Below are 17894 nucleotides of genomic sequence, written 5' to 3'. Positions count from 1 at the left end.
CCCCAAAGGTCTTTTAATCTTAGACTGAGACCCAGGAATTAGAATCTCTTGGAGCGAGACCTAAGAATCAGATTTTTGAATAAGCATCTGTGGCAACAAAATATCTCCCATCACGAATCCTCTTTTATAATATGACCTTGTCCCCAGGCCATCAGGAAGTGAGGCCCTGTCTGTCACTTCTTGAATATTGATGGATTTATGGCTGGTTTGACCAAGAGAGTATGGGGGAAAGTGACATTATGTGACTTCCGAAAATTGTTGATATAAAGCAATGATGTTCCCAGGTCAGTCACTGGAACTCCCACTGGGTGTCCAGATCACCAGATATGTCCAACTTTGCTGGGGTGCCTTGCTGAGAGGAAAGCAAGCCACATGGAAGGGCTGTCCAGGCATTCTAGTTGAATTCTTCTCGTCATCCCCACCCACCCAGATAGTTGAGTGGAGGAGGCTGGATATGTTTCCACCCAAACTCACCCCGTCCATTGAAAACAAGCAGCAACACTTGAGTTGTCATTGTCAGTAGAGTTCCTCTTCCTGTCAAGTCTGATAATCATTCATTTTTCAATTCATTCAATGAAGTACTTACTGATTTGTCTACTGATGCCAGATGGTTCTAAAAATCAGGGGATATCATGAAGACCAAGAAAACACTCCTAGGGTCATGGAATGTGTATTCTAAGGGTGTCAGGGCAGGGTGTGACTGGGGGGAGAGGTTTAGGGGACAAATAAAAACAACTAAATCATATTCACAATGTAATTGAAGGTAACATTAAATACTGTGAAAACAAGAAAACCAGGCAATGTGGTAGGGGGGCAGTAACTACCTTTCATTATGTGGGCAGTGAAGGCCTCTCAGGAATTGAGTTGAGACCTGTATTAGTTTGCTAGGGCTGCTATAACAAAGAGCCCCAAACTGGCTGGCTTAAACAACAGGAATGTGCCCTGTCACACTCTGGAGGCTGGAAGTCTGAGATCAAGGTGTCAACAGGGTGGGTTCCTTCTGAGGCTGTGCTCTAGAATCTGTTCTAGGACTATCACTAGCTTCTAGTGATTTGCTGGGGATCTTTGGGGCTCTGACTTAAAGAGACCTCACCCTCATCTCTATCACCATCTTCACCTGGCATTATAATGTGTGGATGTCTAGCTCCCAATTCCCCCCTTTATCTTAGAGGATTAGGGTCTACCCGAATGACTTTGTTTAACTTGACTACCTTCATCGAGGCTATAGATTCACAATCAAGCCACATTCTGTGGTACTGGTAAACAGGATCCAACCCTAAATCAGACTTGGCAGATGAGGATCCAACTACATACTCATGAGAGGCTGAGAACAAAGCACAAGTAGGATACTCAAGAACAGAGCGAAGGTTCAAGACTGGCCGGTATGAGGGAAGAGGAGCTCCATACAATTCATTGTCATTGTGGACATTCCATCCACAGGACTCTGGCCCAGGGTTTAAGCTGCCCAGATGTCTTATGCGATCTGCATGGAACTCTGTCAATTCTATTTCTAACATCTCACTCCTAACCTGGTTCTCTATCCCCGCCCCCCACCATGGCTTTCCAGAAAATTTCTCTCATTATAGTTGCTGTTTTGTTTCTCCTTCTGCCTTTAGACTATCTACCTTCTCCTGTACATCCATCCTCTGGAATATTGTTAGGTTTGGATGTGAGCTGTCCCCACGAAGCTCCTGGGTTAATGCAGAAAGGCTCAGAGGTAAAATTCTGGGATTATGAGAACTGAAACCTCATCAGTCCATCCTGGTTGGACGGACTAACTGGGTGGGAACTGTAGGGAGGTGGGGCATGGCTCCTGGAGGTAGGTCACTGAAGGCTCATCTTTCCGTGGCCCCTTCCCCTCTCTCTCTGCTTCCTGTCTGCCGTGAACAGAGCAGATCTCTTCTGACACATCCTGCCACCATGATTCCCTGCCTCATCTTGGGCCCGGAGCAATGGAACCTACTGATTTGGACTGAACCTCTAAAACTGTGAACCAAATAAACTTTTCCTCCTCTACATTGTTCTTGCCAGATACGTTGGTCACAGCAACCAAAAGCTAACATAAATACCCAGAGAATCATTTTCTAAAACAGAAATCAGATACAATCTCTCCCAATCTGAAAATCCTCCATTGTCCCCTTATCACAGGCAAGTTAAAGAATAAATTCTTCAGTGTGATGCAGAAAGTTTATAAACCCAGCTTGCTCCTGCTGAGGTTTCCAACCTTTCTGGAAGTTAGGCTCACCTCCCATCCCTCAGATTTGCTGTGCACTTTCAAGACCTAATTGCTCCTTGTAAAGAAATGGAGGCATACATTTCTTTACATGTAAAACGAGACATTTGAACAAGGAAAAGTGTGACTTTTTGTTTGAAGAAGACCTAGCCATAGACGCATCGGTGCCGCCGAGGTCATTTTATATGATACTTATTTCCTGATCAACATCAGCGTCGATGTCACTCTTCTTGTTGCTCGGACACAAAGGAAGGGGTGCTTCACCATTCATCTTAGTTTTCTGGTTTTGTTTTTTGGAACTAGCTTCTTTGACACTGATGTTATCTTCAGTATTTGTTAAGACCCCTGTGTTAGGAGAAGGGTGAGCTGAAAGGCATGTTTGTTCTGTTGTTTGGCCACTCAGCTCCTGGATTGTGAATTTACGTAGCTTTTCCTGCACAGGAAACCGTGCTGCACCTCTCTCCTGGCCTCCTGGACCTTATCCCATTAATTTCCTTTAATTCTCATTAGCATGTTTCTACTGCAGACTTGGAAGCCCCGAGAAATTCTTGTGCAGCTCATTTAACACCTGCAGGTTTTGAGAGTTGGTCAAGAAAGCGAATCAATAAAATAATCATTTGCTCTCTCGGAGATTTCAAATTTGAACCCTTTTAAAGGTTAGACTTTTGTTGTGATTTCTATTTATGTTTTTACATCGAGTCGTATGTTAACTAGTGCTCTTGTCTTTTCAAATGTAAAGAGAGGCGAAAAAGATATATAGGACTGAAACCACGTTGATGTATGAAGGGCCTTCTTTAAGAAAGTGTACTGACATTCCAGATGCCAGTGTGGCTTTTCTTTTCCACTGTGTCTCAGTCTGTCTTAGAAATGCCCAACTGCTGTGGGAATGGGACTAGAAAGTTGGGCACAACCTGGGAGTGGAATTTGTTCCTTTGGTTTAGAAATTCTTTTTTTTTTTTTAAGAGAGAGTGAGAGAGAGTGAGAGAGGAGAGAGAGAGAGAGAATTTTTAATATTTATTTTTTAGTTCTCGGCGGACACAACATCTTTGTTGGTATGTGGTGCTGAGGATCGAACCCGGGCCGCAGGCATGCCAGGCGAGCGCGCTACCGCTTGAGCCACATCCCCAGCCCCTGGTTTAGAAATTCTTAAGCAAAAGTGAAAGCTGGGAAGCTCTCTGCTCTCCTGAAATGTGAAGCTTGCCTATAGCCAAGAGGAAAATCATCAGAGACTTGAAGCATGGCTGCTTCTCAATGTGCAGTGGGATTATATCCAGACAAACACATTGTAAGTTGAAAATATCATTAAGCAGAAAATGTGTTGAATGCACCTAACCTGCCAAGCACTACACAGTGCAATGTGAAGTGTTGGCTGTTTCCCTCGTGATCACAGGGCTGGCTGGAAGCTATGGCTGGCTGTTGCTGTCCAGCATTGCACAAGAAAATCGTACCAGCCTGGGGAAAGATCAAATTCAGAATGTGCTGTATGACTTTTACTGAACCCATCTTTTTCAAAGTGGACCATCTTTAAGTCGACATATCTTAAGGTAAAGCATAAGCTGAGAACCATCTTTACTGTATTTGTGGAGAATGGTTGCTTCTCTTTACAGGGACCTTATTCCTTCCCCCTTCAAAAACCAAAACCCAAATAAGAAACAAAATGGCAGCCATCAAGAATACAAACAACAATAAGTGTTGGCGAGGATGTGGGGGGAAAGGCGAACTCATATATTGCTGGTGGGACTGCAAATTGGTGCAGCCAATCAGGAAAGTAGCATGGAGAATCCTTGGAAAACTAGGAATGGAAACACCATTTGACCCAGCTATACCACTCCTTGGTTTATACCCAAGAAACTTAAAAACAGCATACTACAGGGACACAGCCACATCAATGTTTATAGCAGCACAATTCACAATAGCTAAATTGTGGAACCAACCCAGATGCCCTTTAATAGATGAATGGATAGGGAAACTATGGTACATACACAATCAAATATTATTCAGCATTAAAAGAGAATAAAATCATGGCATTTGCAGGTAAATGGATGGAGTTGGAGAATATCATGCTAAGTGAAGTAAGCCAATCTCAAAAAACCAAAGGCTAACAGTTTTCTTTGATAGAAGGATGCTGACTCATCAAGTGGGATCTCTAGGTGGGTTTCTTCATGCTCAGTGGATAGTCTTCACAGTCTACTATTAACCTTGACATGCTCAGTAGACAGTCTTAAGAGTCAACCATGGTCTCAAAAATTTTATTTCCCTTTTCTCTCTTAGAAAGTCTATTAGAATCTGGGCATGTTGGTGCACGCCTTTAATCCCAGCTGTTGGTGAGGCTGAGGCAGGAGGATCAAAATTTCAAACCGGCATCAGCAACTGTTATGATTTGGATGTGAGGGGTCCCCCAAAAGCTCATGTGTAAGACAACGAAAGAACTTTCAGAGGAGAAATGATTGGGTTGTGAGAGTCCAAACCCAATCAGTGAATTAATTCCTGATGGGATTAGCTGAGTGGTAATAGGAGGCAGGTGGGATACGGCGGAAGGAAGTAGTTAATTGGGGGCATGGCTATGGGTATATATTTTGTATCTGGAAAGTGGAATCCTCTCTCTTTCCCCTCTCCCCTCTCCTTCATCACCATGATGTGAGCTGTTCCTCTCAGCCACCCTTTCCTACCATGATATTCAGCCTCACCTCAAGCCCCAGGGAATGGAGCCAGCTTTCTATGGACTACACCTCTGAAATAAACTTTTCCTTCTCTACAGCTGTGCTGTTCAGGTCAATTAGCCACAGCAGCAAAAAAAAAAGCTGACTCAAACAGCAACTTAGCAAAACCCTGTCTCAAAATTAAAAATAAAAAAGGGCTGGGGATATAGTTCCATGGTTAACCACCCCTGGGTTCAATCCTCAGTACCAAAAAGAAAGAGGAAGAAAGAAAGAAAGAAAGAAAGAAAGAAAGAGAGAGAGAGAGAGAGAGAGAGAGAGAGAGAGAGAGAGAAAGAAAGAAAGAAAGCCATTAGATTGCTCTTAGATCTCTTATACTTGTGACCTTATCTCTCCACTTTTTTTTATTGGTTGTTCAAAACATTACATAGTTCTTGATATATCATATTTCACACTTTGATTCAAGTGGGTTATGAACTCCCATTTTTACCCCGTATACAGATTGCAGAGTCACATCAGTTACACTTCCATTTATTTACATATTGACATACTCATGTCTGTTGTATTCTGCTGCCTTTCCTATCCTCTACTATCCCCCCTCCCCTCCCCTCCCCTTTTCTCTCTCTACCCCCTCTACTGTAATTCATTTCTCCCCCTTGTATTATTTTTCCCTTTCCCCTCACTTCCTCTTGTATGTAATTTTGTATAACCCTAAGGGTCTCCTTCCATTTCCAAGCAATTTCCCTTCTCTCTCCCTTTCCCTCCCACCTCTCATCCCTGTTTAATGTTAGTCATCTTCTCATGCTCTTCTTCCCTACTCTGTTCTTAGTTACTCTACTTATATCAAAGAAGACATTTGGCATTTGTTTTTTAGGGATTGGCTAGCTTCACTTAGCATAATCTGCTCTAATGCCATCCATTTCCCTTCAAATTCTATAATTTTGTCATTTTTTAATGCAGAGTAATACTCCATTGTGTATAAATGCCACATTTTTTTTTATCCATTCGTCTATTGAAGGGCATCTAGGTTGCTTCCACAGTCTTGCTATTGTGAATTGTGCTGCTATGAACATCGATGTAGCAGTGTCCCTGTAGCATGCTGTTTTTAGGTCTTTAGGGAATAGACCCAGAAGGGGAATAGCTGGATCAAATGGTGGTTCCATTCCAGCTTTCCAAGAAATCTCCATACTGCTTTCCAAATTGGTTGCACCAATTTGCAGTCCCACCAACAATGTACAAGTGTACCCTTTTCCCCACATCCTCGCCAGCACTTGTTGTTGTTTGACTTCATAATGGCTGCCAATCTTACTGCAGTGAGATGGGATCTTAGGGTGGTTTTGATTTGCATTTTTCTGACTACTAGCGATGGTGAGCATTTTTTCATGTACTTGTTGATTGATTGTATGTCCTCCTCTGAGAAGTGTCTGTTCAGGTCCTAGGCCCATTTGTTGATTGGGTTATTTGTTATCTTATTGTCTAATTTTTTGAGTTCTTTATATACTCTGGATATTAGGGCTCTATCTGAAGTGTGAGGAGTAAAGATTTGTTCCCAGGATGTAGGCTCCCTATTTACCTCTCTTATTGTTTCTTTTGCTGAGAAAAAACTTTTTAGTTTGAGCAAGTCCCATTTGTTGATTCTAGATATTAATTCTTGTGCTATGGGTGTCCTATTGAGGAATTTGGAGCCCGACCCCACAGTATGTAGGTCGTAGCCAACTTTTTCTTCTATCAGATGCCTTGTCTCTGGTTTGATATCAAGCTCCTTGATCCATTTTGAGTTAACTTTTGTGCATGGCGAGTAAAAGGGATTCAGTTTCATTTTGTTGCATATGGATTTCCAGTTTTCCCAGCATCATTTGTTGAAGATGCTATCCTTCCTCCATTCCAAGCTTTTAGCCCCTTTATCAAATATAAGAAAGTTGTAGTTTTGTGGGTTGGTTTCTGTGTCCTCTATTCTGTACCATTGGTCCACCCGCCTGTTTTGGTACCAGTACCATGCTGTTTTTGTTACTATTGCTCTGTAGTATAGTTTGAAGTCTGGTATCGCTATACCACCTGATTCACACTTCCTGCTTAGCATTGTTTTTGCTATTCTGGGTCTTTTATTTTTCCATATGAATTTCATGATTGCTTTCTCTATTTCTACAAGAAATGCCATTGGGATTTTGATTGGCATTGCATTAAACCTATAGAGAACTTTTGGTAATATCGCCATTTTGATGATGTTAGTTCTGCCTATCCATGAACAGGGTATATTTTTCCATCTTCTAAGATCTTCTTCAATTTCTCTCTTTAGGGTTCTGTAGTTTTCATTGTATAAGTCTTTTACCTCTTTTGTTAGGTTGATTCCCAAGTATCTATTATTTTTGAGGATATTGTGAATGGAGTGGTTGTCCTCATTTCCATTTCAGAGGGATTGTCGCTGATATACAGAAATGCCTTTGATTTATGCCTGTTGATTTTATATCCTGCCACTTTGCTGAATTCATTTATTAGCTCTAATAGTTTCTTTGTAGACCCTTTTGGGTCTGCTAGGTATAGAATCATGTCATCTGCAAATAGTGATAATTTAAGTTCTTCTTTTCCTATTTTTATGCCTTTAATTTCTTTCGTCTGTCTAATTGCTCTGGCCAGTGTTTCGAGAACTATGTCTAATTGCTCTGGCCAGTGTTTCGAGAACTATGTTGAACAGAAGTGGTGAGAGAGGGCATCCCTGTCTTGTTCCAGATTTTAGAGGGAATGCCTTCAATTTTTCTCCATTCAGAATGATGCTAGCCTGAGGCTTAGCATAGATTGCTTTTACAATGTTGAGGTATGTTCCTGTTATCCCTATTTTTTCGAGAGTTTTGAACAAAAAGGGATGCTGTACTTTGTCGAATGCTTTTTCCACATCTATTGAGATGATCATATAGTTCTTATTTTTAAGTCTATTGATGTGGTGAATAACATTTATTGATTTCCGTATATTGAACCAGCCTTGCATCCCAGGGATGAATCCTACTTGATCATGGTGTATAATTTTTTTGATATGTTTTTGAATCCGATTCGCCAGAATTTTATTGAGGATTTTTGCATCTAGGTTCATTAGAGATATTGGTCTGTAGTTTTCTTTCTTTGAAGTGTCTTTGTCTGGTTTAGCTATCAGGGTGATGTTGGCCTCGTAGAATGAATTTTGAAGTTCTCCCTCTTTTTCTATTTCCTGAAATAGCTTGAAAAGTATTGGTATTAGTTCCTCTTTAAAGGTTTTGTAAAACTCTGCTGTATACCCATCCGGTCCTGGGCTTTTCTTAGTTGGTAATCTTTTGATGGTTTCTTCTATTTCCTCAATTGATATTGGTCTGTTTAGGTTGTCTATATCCTCCTGTCTCAATCTGGGCAGATCATATGACTTAATAAATTTATCGATGCCTTCTGTCTCAATCTGGGCAGATCATATGACTTAAGAAATTTATCAATGCCTTCACTATCTTCTATTTTATTGGATTATAAGGATTCAAAATAATTTCTGATTATCTTCTGTATTTCTAAAGTGTCTGTTGTGATATTGCCTTTTTCATCCTGTATGCTAGTAATTTGAGTTCTCTCTCTTCTTCTCTTCGTTAGCATGGCTAAGGGTCTGTCGATCTTATTTATTTTTTCAAAGAACCAACTTTTAGTTTTATCAATTTTTTCAATTGTTTCTTTTGTTTCGATTTCATTAATTTCATCTCTGATTTTAATTATTTCTTGCCTTCTACTTCTTTTGCTGTTATTTTGCTCTTCTTTTTCTAGGATTTTGAGATGAAGTATGAGATCATTTATTTGTTGGTTTTTTTCTTTTTTTAAGGAATGAACTCCATGCAATGAATTTTCCTCTTAGAACTGCTTTCAATGTGTCCCATAGATTCTGATATGTTGTGTCTGTGTTTTCATTTTCTCTAAGAATTTTTTAATTTCCTCCTTAATGTCTTCTATAACCCATTGATCATTCAGTAACCTATTGTTCATTCTCCAAGTGATGCATGATTTTTCCTTCCTTCTTTTATCGTTGATTTTCAGTTTCATTCCATTATGGTCAGATAAGATGCATGGTATTATCTCTACTCCTTTATATTGTCTAAGAGTTGCCCTGTGACATAATATATGACCTATTTTTGAGAAGGATCCATGTGCTGCTGAGAAAAAAGTGTAACTGCTTGATGTTGGGTGGTATATTCTATATATGTCAATTAAGTCTAGGTTGTTAATTGTGTTATTGAGTTCTATAGTTTCCTTATTCAACTTTTGTTTGCAAGATCTGTCCAGTGGTGAGAGAGGTGTGTTGAAGTCTCCCATGATTATTGTATGGTGGTCTATTAGACTCTTGAACTTGAGAAGAGTTTGTTTGATGAACATAGCTGCACCATTGTTTGGGGCATATATATTTATGATTGTTATGTCTTGTTGGTGTATGGTTCCCTTGAGCAGTATGTAGTGTCCCTCTTTATCCCTTTTGATTAACTTTGGCTTGAAATCTATTTTATTTGATATGAGTATGGACACTCCTGCTTGTTTCCAAAGTCCATATGAGTGATATGATTTTTCCTAACCTTTCACCTTCAGTCTATGTATGTCTTTTTCTATTAAATGCATCTCCTGTAGGCAGCATATTGCTGGGTCATGTTTTGTGATCCATTCTACTAGCCTGTGTCTCTTAATTGGTGAGGTTAAGCCATTAACATTTAGGGTTATTATTGAGATATGGGTTATCCTTCCAGCCATATTTATGTATGTTACTGAATATGGTTTGTTTTCCTCTTTGATTATTTCCCCCCCTTTACTCTCCTACCTCCCACTGTTGGTTTTCATTGTTATTTTCCATTTCCTCTTCCTGTAATGTTTTGCTGAGGATTTTTTGGAGAGATGGTTTTCCAGCTGCAAATTCTTTTAACTTTTGTTTATCGTGGAAGGTTTTAATTTCCTCTTCCATCTTGAAGCTTAATTTTGCTGGATACACAATTCTTGGTTGGAACCCATTTTCTTTCAGTGTTTGAAATATGTTATTCCAGGATCTTCTAGCTTTCAAAGTCTATGTTGAGAGATCAGCTGTTATCCTGATTGGTTTACCCCTAAATGTAATCTGCTTCCTTTCTCTTGTAGCTTTTAAAATTCTCTCCTTATTCTGTATGTTGGGCATCTTCATTATAATGTGTCTAGGTGTGGATCTCTTATGATGATGCACATTCGGCATCCTGTAGGCTTCTAGGATTTGAGATTCTGCCTCGTTCTTCAAGTCTGGGAAGTTTTCTCGTATTATTTCATTGAATAGATTGCTCATTCCTTTGGTTTGGAGCTCTGTGCCTTTCTGTATCCCAATGACTCTTAAGTTTGGTCTTTTAATGTTATCCCATATGTCTTGGATGTTCTGCTCATGGTTTCTTAACAGTCTTGCTGAGCTGTCTATGTTCTTTTCAAGTTGAAATACTTTGTCTTCATTGTCTGATGTTCTATCTTCTAAGTGTTCTACTCTGCTGGTAGTATTCTCAATTGAGTTTTTAAGTTGGTTTATTGCTTAATGCCTTTCTAGGATTTCTGTTTGTTTGTTTTTTATGACCTCTATCTCCCTGTATAGTTGATCTTTTGCTTCCTGGATTTGTTTATGTATTTCATTGTTGAAGAGATCTTTCATTGTCTGATTTTGCTGTCTAATGTCTTCCTTGAGATTCCAGATCATCTGAAGCATGTATCTCCTGAATTCTTTATCTGACATTCAATCTGCTGCAGATATTACTTCTTCTAACGTTGAGTTGACCTGCATTGCTTGTGGTCCTTTCTTTCCTTGTCTCTTCATACTGTTCGCATTTCTTTCTGCTTACTGAGACTGTTGTGTTGTTGAATTTTCCCCCTATATATTTGTATTACTCTTGTATAGTTGCAAAGTCTCCCGCGCAGTCGCGGGCAGGGTCTCTGCTCCTCCTCCAATTGGGGCACTGTGCCTTTCACATCGGCAGGCCGCTGGGCCTGTTCTGCTGGTTGGTAGCAGGTGCGCCTACCTTGCAGGCGCGTGGGGGCGGCTCTGCCACTCCCAGGTTGCTGGGCCTGACCTGCTGGTGGGTTGTAGGTCCGGCTACCTTGCAGGCGCGGGGTGAGGGCGCACACCTATTTGTATTTAGACAGTTACACGAAATGGAGGACGTAATGCTTGGGATGAAAGTTGGGGGGAAGGGGAAGGTAGGTGCTCTTGAAAAGAAAGAAGGAGAGGGAGATAGATAGCATAGAGGAGAATGGAAAGAGCAGTAAAACTTGGAAGGGGAGAGAGAGAGGGAAAAGGGAGAGAAAAAATTAAAATGAAATAGGAAATAAAATTAGGTCTTAGAGATCCATTTTCTTCTCTTCCCGTAGGCAAAGCTGTGCCCTCCGGGCTGAGTTTTGCCCTCAATGTGTCAACAGCAATCCCTGTAAGGCGGTTCCTGGGAGTCTCTCAATCCTGTTGGTCCAGAGCCGTTTCACTTCTACGGCCCCTCCTCCCCTTCCTCCTGCCAGCCAGCCAGGTCCTGCTCATTGGAGGCAGTTCCCCAAGGATTTGGTTACACTTTCAGCCCCACCGAGTGCTCTATTTCCCTAACTACTGAGCACTCTCGCTGTCATTCATCTAAGCCCCAGTGCTGTGGAGCTGTGGTCTGGGAGTCAATTGTTTAATTTTTCCGGACCCCTTTGGTGGGCACACCTTCGGAATCTGGCAGCTAAGACCATTGGTGTCGCTGCTGGTGGTAATAGGAGTTGGGGGTCGAGGATCCCCTCTACTTCCCTCAGCCCCTATAGTCACAACCACACTGCTGGCGGTAGGAGGAGTTGGGGGTCTGGAGTGTCCACTGTTTCCCTCCGCCCCTACCGTCACACCCTCTCAGTTCACGGTTGGGGGATTTGGGGGTGGGGAGTCTTCTCTGCTTCCCTCTGCCCCTACAGTCACTCCCTCGTCACTGGCAGTAGGGGGAGTTGGGGGCCGAGAGTCCTTTGGCCCTTATGGTCACGCCCACGGAGAGATTTTGAAGTTTCCCGGTTGTTTGTATCTGGTGTGGGTGGGACTCACACTCCTGCTAAAGTAGATTCCACTGAGAAGGAATCTCTTTGGCCGAACTTTGGTGACTTCCCCTCTCTGCTATGGCGGGCCCCTGGCTCCTTGCCGGAGTGTCCGAAGGGAGTAGTGGAACTGGCTTGTCTCTGGTCTGACACAATCTCTGGTTTTAGTTCCCAGTTCGCTATTTCATAAAGGGTTGGTTAGATTCCCTTCACGCTGTCTCGGGGGGGAGCTGTTCGCCGGGTGGGCGTGGCTGTTAGTAGAGCCCGGAGGGCACGGGCTGTCTGCTGGGCCAGGCGGGGACACTTCTCGTTGCACCGCGCCGCCGGGGGCTGCCTGTAGAGCCGGGCAGCTGTGGCCGCGTGGCTAAGATCCGGGCGGGCGGGGTGGCTGTTCGCTGAGCGAGAGCGGGGCCTCCCGGGGCGGCGGAATGGCGGGTGCCGTCTGCGGGTTCGGGCGGGCCGCGCTGCTCGGGGCCGCCGGCCGCTTGCAGAAGCGGCTGGTGGCTGCGGGACTGGACCTCCATGCCCGCGTGGCCGGCCAAGATCCACTTGTCTGGGACAAACTGACACTTCTAATAAACCTACCAATTCCCGGCAGGTCCCCTCTTAATGGAATTTTGCTAGAAGTAGGTAGGTAGACTGCCGCTGTTCCAATGGGTCTTTCTGATTCTGTTAATGTGGAGACATTGGAATCGCTGCTTCCTCGCCGGCGGCCATGTTGGATCCTCTCTCCACTTTTCATTCACACATTTCACTTATCTTTATGCTCCTGGTTTTAAGAGATTTCTTTGATCTTACTTTCCTAGATCAACAACTTAGTCTTTTCTTTATCCAATTTATGATTCAACCTATCCAGTGAAATCTTTACACTTTCAGTAGTTTAGTTTCAAAAAAAACATTCTTATTTTCTGGCTGATATATTTTTAAAACATTGTTCTTAATTTTGTGGTTATAGTATCTTCTCAAACCTATAGGCAGGAATCTGAATATTTCTTTTCTAATGTGGTACGGGTTTTTTTCCATTTTTTTAAATGATTGTACAGAATGTTGAGTGTTGTTGTTACATATTCACACATGCACACAATATGACAATATGATTTAGCCAATATCAGTCCCCAGTATTTCCCCCTTTCCCTCCCATCCTCCCTCCCCCCGGTTCCTTTTCTCTAGTCTATTGATCTCCCTGAAATTTCTATGAGACCATGCCCTCCCAACCTTTCTTTTAGTTGTTCCTCTCTAGCTTCCACGTTAGGAGAGGAAACATAGACCCCTTGCCTTTCTGAGTTTGGTTTATTCAACTTAATATGATGTTCTCGAGTTACTTCCATTTTCCTGAAAATGACATAATTTCATTCTTCTTTATGGCTATGAAATACACACACACACACACACAATGGAGGCTCTGTGTGTGTGTGTGTGTGCGTGCATGTTTATTCATCCATTAATGGACACCTAGACTGGTTCCATATTTTGTCTACTGTGACTTGTGCTGCTATTAACATGAGTATGCATGGATCACTATAGTTGGACGACTATAATTCTTTAGGATAATTCTTTAGGAGCAGCATAGTTGGATCATATGGTGGTTCCATTCCTAGTCTTTTGACGAACCTCTATACTGATTTTCATAGAGGTCATACTAATTTACAATCCCACCAGAGTGAAAAGTGTTCCTTTTTCTGCACATCCTATCCAGCATTCATTATTGCTTGTATTCTTTGTGACTGCCCTTCTGACTGGAGTTAGTGAAACCATAGTGTAGTTTTGATTTGCATTTTCCTAATTGCTAATGATGTTGAAAATTTTTTCATATATTTGTTTTTGTATTTCTTCTTTTTGAGAAGTATCTATTTAATTCATTTGCTTATTTATTAATTGGGTTATTTTGGGGTGTTGTGTTGTTTTGTTTTTGTTTGAATTCTTTATATTTTCTATATTTTAATCCTCTGGCAGAAGAGTAGCTAGTAAGGATTTTCTCCTATTCTGAAGGTTCTCTCTTCACATTCTTAATTACTTCCTTTGCCGTGCAAAGCTTTTCAATTTGATGCCATCCTATTTATTAACACTTGGAATTATTTCCTGAGCTTTAGGAAAATCATTACCTGTGCCTATATGTCAGAATATTGACCCTACATTTTCTTCTAGCTGTTGCATAGTTTTGGGTTTAATTTCTAAGTGTTTGATCCATTTTGAGTCAACTTTTGGGCAGAGTGAGAGATAAGGGCCTAGTCTTATTCTTCTATATATGAATAGTAAGTTTTTCTAGGATCAATTGCTTAAAAGGCTGTCTTTTCTGTCTTTTCTCCAATGTATGTTTTGGCATCTTTGTCAAGGATGAGATGACTGTATCCATGTGGGTTTGTCTCTGTATCTTCTATTATGTACCATTAACTGTGTCTGTTTTTATGCCAGTGCCATGCAGTTTTTGTTAGTATATCTCTGTAGTGTAATTTGAAGTCAGGTATTGTGATGCCCCAGCATTTTTTTTTTTTGGCTTAAAATTGCATTTGCTATTCTGTCTTTTATTCTTCCAAATAAATTTTAGAATTTTTTGGTAGTTCTATATCACTGGTATTTTTGTGGGAATTGCATTGAATCTCTACATTGCTTTTGTAAGTAGGGCCATGTTAACACTATTAATTCTGCCTATCCATGAACATGGGAGGTCCTTTCATCTTCTTTTCTTCTTCAATTTCTTTCTGCCATATTCTATAGTTTAAATAGTAGGGATCTTTCTTTAGATTTGTTCCTAGATTGTTCATTTGTTTATTGGTTTATTTTTGGTACCAGGTATTGGACCCAGGGGTGCTTAAACACTGAACCCCATCCCCATCCCTTTTTAATACTTTATTTTGAGACAGGGTGTTGCTAAATTGTGTAGGCCCTTGATAAGTTGCTGAGGCTTCCTCTGAACTCACAATTCTCCTGCCTCAGCCTCCTGAGCTGCTCAGATTACAGGCTTGTGCCATCATGCCCCATGCCCGGCTCTTTTTGTTTTCTTGAGACTATTGTAGATGGGATTGTTTTCCCTATTTCTTTCTCAGCAGATTCATTATTGGTGTATATGAAAGCAATAATTCTTTATGTTGATTTTGCAACCTGCTACTGTTCCAAATTTGTTTATTAGCTCTAGCGGTCTTTTGGTAAAGCTTTTTGGATCTTCTAAGTATAGGATCATAACATCTGTAAACAGTGATAATTTGACTTCTTCCATTCCTATTTTTATCCCTTTATTTCCTTCTCTTGCCTAATTGCTCTGACTAGAATTTCTAGCATTATAGTGAATAGGAATGGTGATAGTGAACAAGAAATCTGAATATTTTTTGAGCACTTCTCATCTTTTTTCTGAGCATCATCTTTCTTTCTTTCTCAGATTGTTTATTTTATTTACATTGATCCTTCTGTTTCTTTCATGTCTTTTTTTCCATACCTGACAATTTATTTTTGTGGGTTTTTTTTTCTTTAAATGATCAGCTTCTGTGACATGTGCAGATAATTGAAGTGCATTTCCTCGGCAATCCTGTGTATCTCTTTCACAAAAGACCTTTAAACATAATGACAGGCAGGCTCCCTTTTAACATTTGGGACCAGGAACAAGGAATCAGGCTAGGGAATCCCATTTTTGCCAGTGTAAAATGCTTTGGGAGTAAAGCTCTTGTATGCTTCAATTTTATTTATTTATTTTTTTGCAGTCCCCATTACCTTACTAGGAGCTCTCTTAAGGTAGATGAAAGACGAAGCAAACCACCTTCCATTAGAAGGTGGGTTTTAATCCCTGTCTCTTGAGTCTGTGGGACTCAATGACTGCTTTGACACTTACTTCAAATTTCCTGAAATGATATTACCAGTTCTGAACCCGGGTCAGCTCTTACTTACTGTCTCTTAGAATATTTGCTCTGGGGAAAAAAAAAATCAGCCAACATGCAAAAATGTCCAACCATCCACGGTGGAAGTTTAGGAAGTGAGAAAGCTTAGGCCTCCACATGGAGAGGCAGTATCAACAGGCAAAATGCTCTATTATGGCATGTGTGTCTTTCAGAGGAAACTTGAGAGGAAAAGAAGTAGCAGGATATGTTTAAGGGCTGCCATCTTGGATCAGCAACCTATTCCTAAATAGAACACAATGGGAATGAAGTGGGACCATCACCCCGGACTGAAACCCTTTAGTTGTTGTTGTGTGTCTTTAGCTGCCTGACTGGAAGGTCCCACTCAGGCTTAGATACCCTTACATTCTGTTATTGCCTCGGGTTTTCTTGACTACCCTAACATTAGTCAACCCCAAGGAGTTGTTTTGAATGAAAGCAATCCTTTTTAGAAACAAGTATGAAACAAACACAGGTTAAGAAACACATGAAACCATCCGATTATGGGAATACGAAATTTAAATTGTACACTTTCAATTCAGAGAAAGAAAACAACCAAGGGGGACTCTCCAAGGAAAAGTTAGTTCTTCATCCAAACAATATACAAACCCCTAGACAGAGAGCCACCAACAGTCCCCTCTTGGGGACCCCTCCTATGCTGTGGGAGCTTTCCTCTCTTGCTTCTAATAAAAACTGCTACCAAATTCTCACCCTCCAATATCTGGTACCTCATTCTTCAGGTAGGTGAAAGAGGAACCCTTCAGCACTCACATGGCCCTATGTTACAGTAAAAGGGCTCACCTTGCTTTTTAGGTAGTTTCAGGGACACTGAGCAAGTGAAGAACATGTCACTTACTCATCTCCTAAAAATCATTATCTGGGGTCTATTCATGCAAAAAAAAAAATGCATTATAAGGGACTGGGGCTGTACCTCAGTGGTAGAGTGCTTGCCTAGCATGTGTGAGGCCCTGGGTTCAATCCTCAGCACCACATAAAAAATAAGTAAATAGAATAAAGGTACTGTGGGAAAAAAAATTCTTTAAAAATGCATTATAATGAATATTCCCAAGGGAGAATGCTAAGCTTCCTAATGTTGTCAGAAGCTGACCCCCATCTCCCAGACAGACTTGAGCAGGACAAGTGGCAACATCAGAGAATTGGGTGGAAATGACACAAGATTTTATGCCCAGCACGAAAGCTTCAGAGCCAAGGGCTCAATCTTTCTGTGAATTTGAAGAGTTTGTATTTTTTGCATTGCAGGCACTTTGGGTGGGGGATGGGAAACAGCAGCATATTAGCTGTCTTTTTGCTCGAATAGGTTGAGGAGATGAGATAAATCTTTCGGGGGTGAAAGAAATTAAACAAGTATTCTCTCCAGGATGCATGTTAGGGTTCAAAGGCTCTGGTGAGGGAAAGTACCAGCGAACGGCCTGAGATGACTTTTCTATGTGAAGCAAGAAGACTTTTATTAGCTCTGGTTGCTTGACATGCTTGTCAGAAGTTTCCTCAGAGATGCAAATAACTCTTATCTGAGAGTTTAGGGGCTTAATTGGCTTCTCTTTCTATTTTTAATGCATGAATCCTGTGGTCTCTAAAGTCTATGGGGCTGACTTTTTGAGGGAAGGGGATGGGAACCTAGTAGAAAAAAATGTTCAAGCCTGAAAAATGTAAAATCAAAGATTGGACAGATCTGACAAGCCAGATGGGAATATTCAGCTTTCCTGGGAAATTTCAACATTTGGTACTTCTTAAAAACTGATAGAATTGGAGTATTTGTTGGTCTGTTTGTAAAAACCACTGGTCACAGAGGAGTTTAAGTCAGCAGCAAAGGTCATGGGCATTGGAGAAGGTCATTGGGTTGTAGTCTAGTCTCTCTTCCAAAATATTGAGTTTTGGCCTGAGTCTTAAACATTCCTTGTAGAAGAAACAAAGCCTTCTGGTTTACCACATCTACTTTTCTGAGAAGTCCATGGATTGTTACCATTATTATCATCATAATTACTACTGTTGTTATTATTGTTAGTAGGATAAACTTCTTGAACGTTTGCTCTTGCCCAGGTAAATCATCAGAATTATTCTTTCCAACTCACCTGTATATCTCTT

The sequence above is a fragment of the Spermophilus citellus genome (genome assembly GCF_964194105.1).
Source record: "Spermophilus citellus genome assembly, chromosome: 17".
Classification (NCBI taxonomy): Eukaryota; Metazoa; Chordata; class Mammalia; order Rodentia; family Sciuridae; genus Spermophilus; species Spermophilus citellus.
This window is presented reverse-complemented; position numbering follows the sequence as displayed.